General features: G+C 41.5%; 1 protein-coding gene across 7 annotated transcripts in view; it reads right to left on the bottom strand.

Annotated features, from left to right (window-relative positions):
* The window catches only part of SMAD2 (SMAD family member 2), an 84,637-nt gene extending 69,850 nt beyond the window's left edge, over nt 1–14,787 (bottom strand). For 2 of the 7 annotated variants that reach the window (XM_039463703.2, XM_039463709.2), the window contains exons 1-2: nt 14,472–14,787; nt 14,076–14,161 (exon numbers count right to left, since the gene is read on the bottom strand). The gene's annotated coding sequence lies outside the window, so the exon portion shown is untranslated. Of the gene's footprint in view, nt 1–10,153; nt 13,820–14,075; nt 14,162–14,424 lie in introns of those variants that run through there. The other 5 variants (XM_039463704.2, XM_039463707.2, XM_039463706.2 and 2 more) reach the window with 5 other exon arrangements.
* Nucleotides 14,788–15,017: the final 230 nt, after the last annotated feature.

Here is a 15,017-nt window from a genome sequence, read left to right as displayed (position 1 = left end):
CTGGATTCAAGCAGTCCTCCTGCCTCAGCCTCCTGAGTAGCTGGAACTACAGGTGCATGATACCATACCCGGCTAACTTTTGTATTTTTAGTAGAGATAGGGTTTCACCATGTTGGCCAGGATGGTCTCAATCTCCTGACCTCATGATCCGCCGGCCTCAGCCTCCCGAAGAACTGAGATTACAGGCTTGAGCCACTGCGCCCATCTGCCTTTTTTATTAATGTCTACTTTTCTTTAATGTCTGATTAAACTTTATTATTTCCTTCCTTTTTCTATTACATTCTAAACTATTTTTTCTAACTCCTTATATTAGTTAGCTCATTAACTTTCAGTTATTTACAAGTAAACATTTAAGGTCCCAAGCTTCCCATATAGTCAAATGCACTTTTGTTCTATCTCACAGCGTCAATAGGTAGTATTTTCATACTCTGTTTGAAATATCTTCTCATTTTCACTGAGTCGTTCATCCTGTAAGTTCAGAAATGTTTTTGGGGCCAGGCGCGGTGGCTCAAGCCTGTAATCCCAGCACTTTGGGAGGCTGAGGCGGGTGGATCACAAGGTCAAGATATAGAGACCATCCTGGTCAACATGGTGAAACCCTGTCTCTACTAAAAATACTAAAAATTAGCTGGGCATGGTGGCGTGTGCCTGTAATCCCAGCTACTCAGGAGGCTGAGGCAGGAGAATTGCCTGAACCCAGGAGGCGGAGGTTGCGGTGAGCCAAGATCGCACCATTGCACTCCAGCCTGGGCAACAAGAGCGAAACTCCGTCTCAAAAAAAAAAAAAAAAAAAAAAAAATGTTTTTGGTATTTGACTGCAAATTTGGGGATGTTGCTATCCTCCTATCATGCTACTAACTTAAATGCACTGGGCTCCAAGGATATAATTTGTACAGTATAAATTTCTTAGAATTTGTTAACACTTGCACTGGAGTCTAGTATATAACCAATCTGTAAGATTCCACAGGTACCTGAAAAGAACGTATCTTCCGCAATTGTTGGGTGCTTGCTAATCCTTTAAAACTTGTAATTTTTTAAATCTACCTTTTCATAAATTACTGAGAGATATATTAAATTTTTCTACGATGATTACAGATTTGATTTATCCCCGTAATTCTTCCAACTTTACCTTATAAATTACACCATGTATATCTTTTCCATTCCTTTGCTTTTAAACTATGTCATCATACCTTTAGGAGTATCTCCACTTGTAAAATGCAGTTGTTTGGGTTTTTTAAATTTTTGTTCTCCTTTAGCCAGAAGTTTAATCTGAGATTATGTATCGGGTTTATGGCAGTATCTCAGCTTATTTTCTACCATCTTATTTTGTGTTTTCTACTACCTATGCATTTTCCTTTGCTTCTTTTTTCTTCTTCCCTAGCTTATATTGGAGTGATGAAATTTTCTTCATTTCTATCCCTCATCTGCACTGACTTGGAGTTATGCATTATTCTTCCATTTCGATTCTTTTGGAGAGTTACTGGTAAAAATGTTTAATGGAAAACTTTAACTCATCATTGCATTGCAAATGAAAACAGTAGCCTATTCAAAACTATAATAAAAGGATTTTTTTTTTTAAGAGATGGGGGTCTCCCTATGTTGCCCAGGCTTGAACTCCTGTACTCAAGTGATCCTCCTGCCTCAGCCTCCCAAAGTACTAGGATTACAGGCATGAGCTACAGCACCCAATCAAAGGTATTTTTAAAAAACAAAAATGTGGTCATGAGGATGGGGAGAAGGGGTAAGGAGAAAACAGAAGCAAACTTTTAATGGCTGGAAAATGGGTGAGTAGTAACTGAACAGATTAGAAACTATTAACTCTAGGCTAGCTGTAGAGAAAGCTGAAAACAATTGGTTACCACGGAATCCTCAAAAAGTTAAGGAACCAAAAGCAAGACATGGCAGGAACTGAGGGTCAGGAGGGGAAAGGAGTAATAGGTAGCACTTGTTAAGAGCTATTTAGAAAGGAATTCAGTTCTTAGATCTGTGCTCCCACACTGTCTCTGGATAACTAATCCTCTGCCTCAATGCTTACTTACTGCAAAGGGTAAAACAACATCCCTGGATTAGGAGATGGCCTGAGTATAAGTAGGAAGAAAATAAGATGTGAATGCACACGATGCTAAATGTCAACTCCCAAACCCCTTCCTCCACTGGGTTCTGGCTCCCAACTACTAGCAGCCAGACTTCACCCAGTTATTCAGATCAAAAGACTTCACTAGGGTACCTGGCCGGCCCAGGAGGAAAGGCACACAGGTGCTAATATTGAGAGTTTACCAACAAACAGCCTGCTCAGATTGCTCTACAGTGAAACTGAAAGGAGACAAACTTCACCCACATGTTCAGTTTCTGACCAGCTTTTTAGATCCCTACTTCATAAGGATTACTTTGATTATCTGAGGAAAGTATCAAACAAAACCAGAAAAATTCAGCTTCAACAGAAGACCATATAGAGAAAAAAAAAATTTTGTAAACCATCAATATAGCCAGAGCAGTAAGACAGCAACCCAGAAGCAAGAGCAGCACGCTCTCAAAGGCAGTAGAGAACTGAACAGCTCCTGTATAGCTTGATAGCTCATGACAGCAGAAAGCCGGGCAGGGAAATCAGCAGAAGTGCTAGAAGATAAAGTAGAAGAAATCTTCCAGAAAGTAGAAAAAGATGGGAAACAGTAAAGTGAAAAAAACTGGAAGGCTGGTTCTGGAGCGCCAATGTCCCAAGGAGTTCCAAAGTACAGAGATGGAGAGTAGGGAAGTCAAATAACTAAATTAAGAAAAAGTCCCTAAACTGAAAGATGGGCATTTCCAGATGGAAAGGGCCCATCAAGACCCCAGGGCAATAGATGAAAACAAACCTACATGAAGGCCCATGGTAGCAAAACCAAAATGCCAAGAACAAAGAAAGGACCTAAAGTTTCCAAGGAGGAAAAAAAAAAATCGGTTATATAGAAAACAATCAAACTGGCTTTGGTTTTGTCAACAATACACTGTAAATAAAGTCGAGAGAGCAACGGATTCATAATTCTGGGCTTCATAATTTAAAAAAAAAAAAAAGTTTTCCAACCTAGACTTATGTTACCCAGAACAAAGGCATTTTCAGACAGGCAACATATCCAAATATTTACCCCCCTTCTCAACACTCTCTCCAGAAGGTCCTGAAGACTATGTCTCATCAAAAGGAGAGACTAGAAAACAAAAAAAAGAGTATAATCTACATGAGCCCAGGAGTACAAGGCTGCAGTAAGCCATGATCACCCTACTGGACTCCAAGTAGGCAACAAGGTAAGACCTGGTCTCCAAAAAAAAAAAAAAAAAAAAAAAAAAAGTATAAAAAAATAAGAATAGGAGCTCTAACAAGTAAGAAAAATGAAGGAAATCCCCAATACGCTCCTGAGGGAGAATCTCAGGATGACTGCTGCGTACTAGGTGTAGATGCAACCAGCGCAAATTGGAGCAAGTTAAAAAAAGATGGAGCCAAAACAATGGCAGCCTTCTCTCCAAAGTGAACACTGTAAAAGTCAATGGAAGCATAGCCTTCACGGATTTACATCCACAATGATAATGATAAATGGAGGAGGGTGACTGATGGGGCCATGAAGAACAGCCTTGTACCACTTTTTTGTAACCAACATCTCAGCAGATTTCTGATTCCATAGATTACCACGCAAAAGAAAAAAAAAATTGCCTAAGAGGAATTCCTGTATTCGTACATGTTTATGTATGTATGGATTTCTTTAGACCAGTGCTATCCAACAGAAATAGGATGCAAACCATGTATTGTTAAATTTTCATCAGCCACATTAAAAAAGTAAAAATAGGTGTGCTTTAGTCAGTTGAGGCTGCTATAACAAAGTACTATAGACTGGGTGGCTTCTAAAAAACAGAAATTTATTTTTCAAAGTTCCAGAGGCTGGAAGTCCCAGATCAGGGTTACCAGCACGGTTAGGTTCCAGTAAGGGCTCTCTTCGAGTTGCAGACTGCAGCTTTTTGGGGGTATCGACACATGGAGGACAGAATGTTAATAGGGGTCTCTTTTATAGAGGCACTAATCCCATTCATGAGGGCTCTACCCTTCTGACCTCATTATCTCTCAAAGATCCCACTTCCTGATGCCATCACAGCAGGAATTCCAAGATGAAATCATAATAATTTTATTAATTTAACCCAATACATCCAAAATACTATTTCAATTTGCAATCAGCATTAAAAACCACTGAGATATTTAACATTCTCTTTTTGTACTATTAGAAATTTAGTGTATATTTTACACTTGTGGTCCATCTCAATTCAGACTAGCTACATTCCAAGAGTTTAATAGACACGTGTGGGTAGTGGCTATCATACTAGACAGAGCAACTCTAGAAAGATAAATGAGAAGCTAGTAACAGTAATTATTACATTTCTAGAAAGCATAACTGGACAGAAGGAGGTAGGAGAGGTGAAGGAGACTTACTTTTTTCAGTATCTACTATTTTGTTCTCCTTGACTTTTATACCATGTGCATGTGTTATTCAAAAAAATGAAGTACATTCTCTAAAATAAATTACAAATGTAGATATTCTTTGAACTACTCCTAGAAATCTATCTTACAGACATACCTGCAAAGGAGTAAAACACTATATAAACAAAGTTATTTGTTGTAGCAGTGTTTTTAATACCACAAGACTGGAAATCATCTAAATGTTCAACAGAGGACTGAAATATATGCAGACACCCAGCCAGGCACAGTGGCTCACGCCTGCAATCCCAAAACTTTGGGAGGCTGAGGCACGTAAATCACTTGAGCCTAGGAGTTCAAGACAAGCCCGGGCAACATGGCAAAACCCTCTCTCTACAAAAAATTTAAAAATTAACTAGACATGGTAGGCATGTGCCTGGAGTGTCAGCTACTCAGGTGGCCGAAGTGGGAGGATCACTTGAGCCCTGACAGTCAAGACTGCAGTGAACTGTGATCACACCACTGCATCCCAGCCTGGGTAACAGAGTGAAGCACTGACTTAAAAAAAAAAACAAACAAAAAATTAAAAAATTACAGACATCCATACAAAAGAATATTATATAACCCACTCCAACAAAAAAAAAAGGCATGCATTATATACTGACACGAAGTAAGATGTACTATTAAATGACATATATGACCACTTGTATTAAAAGGTAATATACATATAAAATTGTTCATAGATACATAAAATCCCTGGTACACCACACAAAAACCTAGTAAAGCTACTTGCCTTTGAAAAGGCAACTGTATGGCAAAGGACAGACTAGTAAAGAGACTCTTCACTGTGTATCCTGAATTCTGGATTGTAGTAATGTACCGTATATACAAAAATTCACTATTCCACATGCAGCTGCAGATCTGTTTTCCTTTATTCTGCCTTGCCTTGTTGTGATGTTTAAGTCCATCTAAAGCCTACTGCTTTTTCAATTCCTCCATAGAGAGGTCCAAGGCTTCTTTCTCCCAGAATCCCCAGATGTTTTGATGATACCAGAACAGTTTTTATTTTTAATTTTTTTAAGCACACAGTTCCCAGAGTTCCGTCTCTTCATTGAATAACCTCAGCCCCAGCTACTGAATCTTATCTCTAGTAAATCCCCCAAGGCCAGCCTTTCCTTAAAGTTGACTTATTTTTCGGAGTTTCTAGTACTAGGGCACTTTCTCTCTCCCTTAAGTTCAACTATATACGTAAGAGAAAACTTGTTTTATGTTTTATCCAACATTTTTATCTCTTTACAGTAGGAACAATGGACCGAACTTGTGTCTGTGCCATTTTAAGAAATTTAGATAGAGTATAAGCAATAATGGCAAACAATGAAGGTATGATTATTGAGAAAAGATTACTAAACTTGGTAGTTTATCTGGAAGGCCAGTAGGAAGAGATACGTGAAAAAGAATGGTTAAAAAAAATTTCACAAAGTTGAAGTCAAGAACAGATAAGGTGATTACATACAGAAAGCAAATGTAGACCGCACTTTTCAAAGGTATGGAGAAAAGAGGAATTTCAAATCTTCAAACTGCAGGGAAATACAAAATAGTCCCCAAATATCTATGTAAATTTTTATTTCAAAAGAAAACCAAGATTAATTATTTCAACATAAAATACTTTAAATATGATGGTGCTGCCTCATCTAGAACATTTAAGGGCCCACTAGAAATACAAAATCACTGTCCAGTCAGTCCTCCTTATCTGTAGGTTCCAAAAATATGGATTAAACCAACCATTGATAACAAATATTCAGGAAAAAACCGACTGTATTGAACATGTACAGACTTTTTTCTCATCATCATTTAATACAGAACTGTTTACACTGCATTAGATATTAAGCAATCTAGAGAAGACTGAACAATAAAATGCGCATAGATTACAAACAAATTCTACACCATTTTATACAAGGGACTTCAGCATTCTCAGATTCTGGTGCCTGCAGGAGGTCCTGGAAACAATCCCCTAAAGAGACTGAGATTTTTAGCAATGTATGGTCAAACATACTACAAGACAGAGAAAAAAGCAACAGCAACAATGACCTGGAATTTTACAACTGTTTTAGTCAGATAAATAATTCATTAGTAATCAGGACAACAGAAAATATCACAAAAATTAAAATACATAAAAGCCAGTATTTTAAAAACAGATTTTTCAATTCTCAAAAAAAGACACTACCAACTAGAAAGCTAAGTTGGCCCCCATGGGTGATGAGTGATGTGTCTTTCAGACAAAAGCAAACAGGAAACATTCACATGTTCAACTTTATGGACTGTCAAACCTAATGCAAGCTCGAATTCAAGAAAGTTATTATTTTACCAAAAGCCCACATTAAATAGGAACTGCTGTGTAAAAAGACTACCCTTTTTTTTTTTAACCTACGAGTTATATTCCTATCACCTATAATGAGTTTTGTGGACTCCACAACTCTATCATCAGCTTGTAAACATTAAACTTATTTATTGGTTTATCATTCCCAGATTATTTTAAAAAAAAAAAAAAAAAAAAAAAAGCACCTATGACAACACTACACAGGCCCAGACTCAAAACAGCACAAATATTAAGTACCCCAACTGCTCTACAATTTTCCAAAGTCTATCTTGACCCTCTTCTGAAGCAGCAACTAATACCATGTCAAATCACAAGTGGGGTCCTCAGGCCGTAAAAGTTCAATTAAAGTTTAGAGTAGTACCCTCCAACAGAACCTTCTACAATGATGTAAATGTCCTTAGGTATCTGCTGTCTAATACAGTAGCCATCAGCTGCATATGGCTATATACATTTAGATTAAGTAAAATTTAACATTCAGTTCCTCAGTCACAGCAGCCACATCTCAGGTGCTAAATAGCTACATGTGGCTGGCAGCTACCTGTTAAGATAGAGCAGGTCTACAGCAAAAATTTCTCCAAGACCTATAGTTCTTCAGTGGTGCTTCAAAGGTTTCCTAGGGGGCCGGGCGCGGTGGCTCAAGCCTGTAATCCCAGCACTTTGGGAGGCCGAGGCGGGTGGATCACGAGGTCAAGAGATCGAGACCATCCTGGTCAACATGGTGAAACCCCGTCTCTACTAAAAAATACAAAAAATTAGCTGGGCATGGTGGCGCATGCCTGTAATCCCAGCTATTCAGGAGGCTGAGGCAGGAGAATTGCCTGAACCCAGGAGGCGGAGGTTGCGGTGAGCCGAGATCGTGCCATTGCACTCCAGCCTGGGTAACAAGAGTGAGACTCCGTCTCAAAAAAAAAAAAAAAAAAAAAAAGGTTTCCTAGGGTTGAGGATGAGAGCAAAACTGATCAGGCAGAACTTAAACTGCTTACTCTTCCTTCCACAAAACAGCTTTACTCTTTTTATCTACTTTACATTTTGAGATTCTGCATATTTCTCTCTAAAGTCTTTCTAGTTGCTTCTTTGTGTACAGGTGTGCATATGTTTTAAGTCTGACTACTACTGGTTTAGAGTAGAAATGGCCAATGTACAAACCTCAGGACAAAGCCGGATCTTCTTGATAACTAAAACATTTTTTAAAAGAAAAGCATAATTGATCAGGTAACATGAACTACAACCTAACTACCTGTCTATTAAGAATTTTAGGCCGAGTGTGGTGGCTCACGCCTGTAAATCCCAGCACTTTGGGAGTCCGAGGCAGGCGGATCACCTAAGGTCAGGAGTTCAAGACCAGCCTGACCAACAAAGTGAAACCCCATCTCTACCAAAAATACAAAATTAGCCAGGTGTGGTGGCACAGGCCTGTAATCCCAACTACTTGCGAGGCTGAAGTAGGAGAATCACTTGAATCTGCAAGGCAGAGGTGCAGTGAGCTGAGATCACGCCATTGCACTCCAGCCTAAGCATAAGAGCAAAACTCTATCTCAAAAAAAAATTTTTTTAAGTTGATCCAAATAAGGAAAATTTGCATTCACTGCCATAAAGTATCTCTAGTCAACAAAAAAGTTTCAATCGTTTCTTCAAGTCAAGGGAGAAGGCTTGTGGGCCCAGCTTCCCTTGCATCATTTATAAGGAGTTTATACAGGGGACTCTGCAAAAAAGATTTGCCACTCCACAATCTTTTTTTTTTTTTTTTTTTTTTTGAGATGGAGCTTCACTCTGCTGCTCAGGCTGGAGTGCAGTGGTGGGATCTCAGCTCACTGCAACCTCGTCCTCCCAGGTTCACCCAATTCTCCTACCTCAGCCTCCCAAGTAGCTGGGACTACAGGCGGTCGACAACAGCACTGCTGCCACCACCGCACTCGGCTAACAGTTGCATTTTTAGTAGAGACAGGGTTTCACCATGTTGGCCAGGCTGGTCTAAACTCCTGACCTCAAGTGATCCGCCCACCTTGGCCTCCCAAAGTGCTGAGATTACAGGCTTGAGCCACTGCGTCCAGCCTCACCACCCCACATTCTGAAATGAAAGAGGTGATTAAGATGGAACATTTCCTCGATATTTACAAGACCTTAACCGTGATCTCTTTATAGGATTTCTGGAAGTAGTTGAAGCAGCATATGAAAATGTAGTTTACTTTTAAGTACAGGCAAACTATAATATCAACTATACAGATTTACTACACTACTTCCTCAGATAGCTGTTTGTTTTTTTGTTTTTTTGACTTAAGAGACTAAAAGTAATGAACAGACGGACTACCAGTGGTTCACCAAAGATTACTCTTTCTTATTAACTGAATACATTAAATCTGAAACTACATCCCCCTTCCCCACAGAATGAAGGTATGAAGGTATAGCACTGTAGATTATTCAAGGAAATGCAAATTTTTACATGTAAGGTAGACACATGCACTAAACAAGCAACTAAAGTCTATCCTAGCTTTCCACTGCTCTACAGCCTTTAAGCCAATGTAAAACCAGATTTTGAAAAAAAAAGAGCTACCTAGGAGAATTAGTGACAATTTCACAGTAAATTCACAAATTTTGATAAGAATGAATCATGGTAGGATTTCTGTTTTCTTAAGAGTACAAACCTAAATACATCAAGTACCTGAGCCACTGAGCCAAGGAGAACCACTCACACTGTACAATGTAAGGCAAGCACAGAAAAAACAGAATCGCCCTAAAATTTCTGGCTACCTAATCAAACTAAAGGCAGTGTCTAAATCTACCCGGCTTGGAAAAAATTACATTCTCTCTACACGAAACTGCTGAACTGAGGCTGAGAGCTATCTTTGAGATGTAAATCTAGAATCAACACTGAATTACGTCCTACCTGAATATATCACAATTATACCAACCTGAAAACAGTGATCAAAACTGATCAATGGCAAGCAATAGGACTCTATGCATTTTTAAACCAAAAAGGCTAGATTACTTTTGTACTACTGATTAAAAAAAAAAAAAAAAAAATCCAATTTTTAATAGCCTAGGCAACATATTACAAGGTTACCCATAATTATCTGATGATACAGATGGTTTAAAAAGTAACCCTGAGGTAAGGTTAGAAGAAAGGGGATCAAAGAAAGTATCAATGCTAATACTGGGCAGAAGTCACATTACAAGAGTCAAGAAACCCTCAACAGAGAGATCAGCCAACCATCCTCTCCTGCTTTGTCGCAGAAATCTCCAGCATACTCTATCACAAAGCACAGTGAAAAGCATACACTATTCTCAAAGCACTAGTGAAATTTTGTATGATACTCCTGCAGACTGACAAAAAAATTACTTACTTCGAAGAAAGGGGTGGCATAGGGTGCTACCACACTGAGACAGCCTTCCTTTACTGCTGGCTACCCTTTCAGCTTGGAATCTGAATGGCTGCTTGAATGGCAAAACAAACAAAAAACATCTTGGTCATAACAGGTACTGTGGATCTTTCATGAAATAAGTCATAAGCCATAGCACAATCTTCTACCCCTTTAAGAACATTTGTTAATCATCCTGAGTGACAATCTAAAGTGTATTATGTAGATTACTGCACTCTTAAAAAGATTTTCCCAAACATGATTTAAGCTAATTGATGAACATTCATTACTATGCTTTCAGGTCTGGTCCTGCATGGAATGGCCCCAGACATGCTAGCCAGGCTTTGACTATTTTTGTGTCTTGTAGATTATCTCTATTATCCTCACTAGGCTGTTATCTGTTTTTTCTTACAATAGACACTAGGCTAACATCCTACTATCCAACCCCCACCACACCCCCTTTAAACCTCCCACAGTACCCATAATCTACTTGTTTCTAATCTAGTGCAGGTTTAGAAGCCAGATAACTTTGCTTGTTAGAAACACTTTAAATAAATGCCAACACATTCTTATCAGGGGTCCCCAAGGCTCTCCTAAGCTTTAAGCTGCAGACTGGGACAATTTGGCTATCCCAAGCCTTTGCTGTTCAGTCTGCTGCTCAAATAAGTTTTAATAGGTCAATAATAACAGTGTAGGCAAATCGTTTTGATTAGAAAGAACCCAAGTAACAAACTCACAACTACAAGAGAGGAAGAGGTCATTTAAGGGGACCCTTAGTAATGTTCTAGGTACTTTAATTGTGATCACTTAATAAGAAGAAGGGGTTATTACTTCCATTTTTCTCTCAGAAAACCAAGGGTCAAGGATTAAGCAGTAACCGAGAAACAAAGTATTAGCCTAGGGGCTCTGCGATTCCAAAACCCAAGGCCTTTGCACTACATGAGATTGCTGTCCAATTCTGGTTCTCAGTATAACTAATTGTTTTTACACTTTATTCCTAATCCCTTCACTGGAACCTGATTCATTCAAGTCTGCTTTCTTTCCTTAACCAGTTTCTGTAACTAAAGGGCAATAAGTAATCAAATTAAGGCCAAATGAAGCTTAGCTCTCCAAGTGTACATCTGTTCAGCAATAAACACGTTTCTGAAAGACTGACCATATCTTGTTTATATAGACTGTGCAAAACTGGTACCAATTCGCCCCCAAAACACATCAACTGTTCCCAGTGACACTGAGTTAACACTTCACATCTTCCCCAGTGCTGTACCCACTACATGTGATAGGAAGCAAGGCCAGCATACTTGAGGAATCGCTCAGTAACACATGCTCCCTCAGCTTGCACACTAACGATTTTCTTACTCTAAACACTGGAGAATCGGGCAATGGACATGATTTTCCACTTTTATAATTCCATTAAGGAAAAGAGGTGTACTTTTTTGCTGATACTTTATTGCCCAGACCAAAGCCCCACTCACAGAAAAAGCTGTTTGATGAATAAATGCTACTTGGTCAATACAAGTTATTTGTTGAATAAATACATACCTCTCCTAAATTGGCTTGGAATTCTTTGCATTTCACATTTTCTGACACACTTTTGCAAAACTTAGAGGAAAACATCTTCCCTCTTACAGACACTAAGGGCCTAAAAATAGCTGTTCTATACACATCAAAAGACTAGGAATCTTAAAAGACATGAACCCCTTCACCCTCTAAAAATGACTCTTGTCCCAAGAATATGAAATCTCCATTTGCAAAATGTAAAAATTCAATAGGTCTTCGGCCAGCAGTTTATGCAGCTAAACTGAGTTTTTCCATTCAAATATATTCCCCCAAATGTGAAGTAACAAGATTATAGCAACATGATTCTAATATTTATTATGTAAAAATGAAAAGGGGACAACCTCTTGCCATCTTGAAGTAGAATAGAAATAACCTTTGTTCCTATTAAAGAGCTCTGTTGAAATACACAAAACCATCGCCAATATTCCTACATAAGAGTTAAAAACATACCAAGCCTGATAAGACACACACAACAGGAAATTACCCTGCACAGTTTCTTAAAAGACTATTATTTCATGAGGCTTACAGACTCTGTGGAGACATGACCACTTATGACTAAGTACACGTAGTTACAACCTTGGAAACACCAAACTTTTGTTGAACACCTACGACGCTTGTAGCTGCACTTTAGAAGGTGTGGCAAAGCATAAAAACCAAGCTGTAACAGCAATTTCTTACTAAAACCCCAAAATGAACATTTCTAATCACATTCCATTAATTAAACCTGGCCAGAGAACTGCCTTGAACTCAATTAAATCCAGTTAATATTTAGAGTAAGTGTATAAGTGGGTACTCGCTTTAGAAATGCCCAAAGGTGTGAACTATTTATATTTACTACCACAGCCAAGTTTACCGCAAAGGCTAAGGAACTTTAAAAATTAAAGTATTACTTTTGAATTTAATAGAAACGTTTGCTAAATGATCTTTTGGCAGAGGAAATTCTTTAAATATCTTGTGTGGGTTTTCTGAAGGCAAATTCTTAAAAAACCCTCAAACTATGATACATTTATGAAGCCCATTTTAAGTTCTTTCTCACATCTCTGCCACATTTGCTTCACTATTTCATGCATTAAAAAATGTTGAAACTCCATTTAACTATTTGACTAAGTTATATGTAAGACGCAAACTTTCTGAGAGGGGGTTAAAACAGAAGAGCAAATTTTCAGCATAATAAGAGCAAATTTATTATTAGGCTCAAGAAAAACATCCTATCAGTGATTCATTCATACAAACCTATCAGGTTCAATTCATATGAAGTCATAAGAGAGAAAAGGAATTTTGGAAATTCATTCGCATTTCAAGGACCATTTCTAAAAAAGTGAAATTACTTCCAAGTTATTTATTTATTAACAATTATTTTACACATACCTTTTTAAAATTTTCACACACCAAAATTTAAGAGTATCAGCTGTGTGCGTGTTTGTGAGTACAAAAAAGCCATGGAAAACTGGAGACTACTATCGTTAACAAAGGTTACCCGACCAAAAAAAAAAAAACTGTTAACAAACAAGCCAGGACTAATGGAAAAATGCTGCTTACAAATTCGTTTCACCTGGAGGATTTTTTTTTGTTGTTGTTGTTGTTTTAAAGGTATGGTTGACACTACACTCGTGGTGGTTTGCTTTTAAAGGGTCAAGAGGAAGGAATAACAAAACCAACCCAGGTATTCTCTTTCTGTTTAGGATCAAAAGGAAATCGTAAGGATAAGTAAAAGACAAAAGTACTTGACCCAAGGACAGTATCCCCCTCCAAGAGAACAAAGTAAGTTGCAATTTTGAAAACCAAATTTGAAATACGTGAAATCACTCAGAGGGCTTTCCAAAGGCGTGTGATAAAAACTAATAGGCTCCACCCGCAGAACAACTTTCACAAGTGAGTGAAGGATGATCACAGAGTATCAGCTGTGTGCGTGTTTGTGAGTATACACAAGCCATGGAAAACCCGAGACTACTATGGTTAACAAAGGTTACCGGACCAAAAAAAAAGTGGAAGCAAAGTATTAGGCGCCCCTAACACAGCTTTCCCCACAACTCCTGAAACAAGAGCTCTGGTCCTTCGGCTTTAAAAATCAGAACCACAAACTATGGAGCGTGTGAGCGGCGAGGGGAAGGGACGCAGGCATCCCCCGCCCCCGCCAGGCTGGGCGGCAGCACCGACCGCCAAGCCCCGTCCCTCCCGGGTTCTCTGGCCCCCAACCCGCACGACCGGGCCCGCGCACCCACAGCCCCCGAACTCGCCACACCCCAGCCCCCACCCGCCGCGGCCATGTGACACGGCCCATCGCCCCAAGCCGCGGCCGCACACAAACACACCCCTAGCCCGAGGCCCGCGGGCGCCGAGGCTTTACCTGCACAGAGGCGCCAGGTCCCGCCCCGTCAGATCCGGGGGGTCTGGGACCTTTTGTTCCTTCCTCTTCCGATGGGATGGAGGGGGCTGGGAGGGGAAGAGGGGAATGGGCGATTGGAGGCGGAACTGAAAACACTCCCGGCCGCCGTCTTCCCGCCCCGCCCCCAGGCCCGGGCCCGGCCAGCCGCCCCGGCGCGCGCGAGGGGAGGGGAGAGGCGGGGGCCTGGCCGCCGCCCGCGGGGAAGAAGCGGGTGAGGACGCGCGCGCCCGCGCCGCCCCTCCTCCCCTGAGGCGCGCGCCCGCAGCCCTCTCGGCCGCCCGCACGGCCGCGCCCTCCCCCGCCGACCCACCTCCGCTTCCGCCCTCCGCCCTCGGCCGCCGGCCGCCGCGCACCCACCTCCCGGCGGCTGGCGGGCTGCTGGCTGGCGAGCTGCTCCTCCGCCGCCGCGGCCGCGCGGGTAAACCCGCCTGCCACCCCGGGCCGCGGGCCCCGCCGATTCGCCGGCGCAGCCCCGGGGCTGGCACCCTGCCGCCCGCTGATTGGCGCCTCCAGCCGCCCGTTAGGGCGCGAGGCACGCTGGCCGAGCGCGGCGCGGGGCGTGTACGGAAGACGGAGGGAGCGGAGGAGGAAAGGAACGAGGCCGAGCGCCGCGGGAAGGGCCAGGGGGCGAGCGGGGCGCGGGGAGTCGCCGGCCACCGCCTCCCCACCTCCCTTTGCCTATGGCCCGCCCCGCCTCCCGGCCGGACCGGCGGCGCCCGCAGCCAATCAGCACGCGGAGAGCTCAGGGTGTGAGCCGCGCGTCGGGGGCCTCGAATCGGAAGGGAGACGTCGCTTGCTGATTGGTCCCGCCTCCCCCGTCTAGCGTGAGGCGAGGCGGGGCGCGGCCGGGCGGGGCGGGACGCCCGCGGTTTCGCTTGAGTTGGGCTTCAGCGCGCTCCCATC

This window comes from Saimiri boliviensis, chromosome 13, assembly GCF_048565385.1.
Source record: "Saimiri boliviensis isolate mSaiBol1 chromosome 13, mSaiBol1.pri, whole genome shotgun sequence".
Lineage (NCBI taxonomy): Eukaryota > Metazoa > Chordata > Mammalia > Primates > Cebidae > Saimiri > Saimiri boliviensis.
Note: the sequence above shows the minus strand (reverse complement) of the source record. Positions and strands in the feature narration are given on the sequence as shown.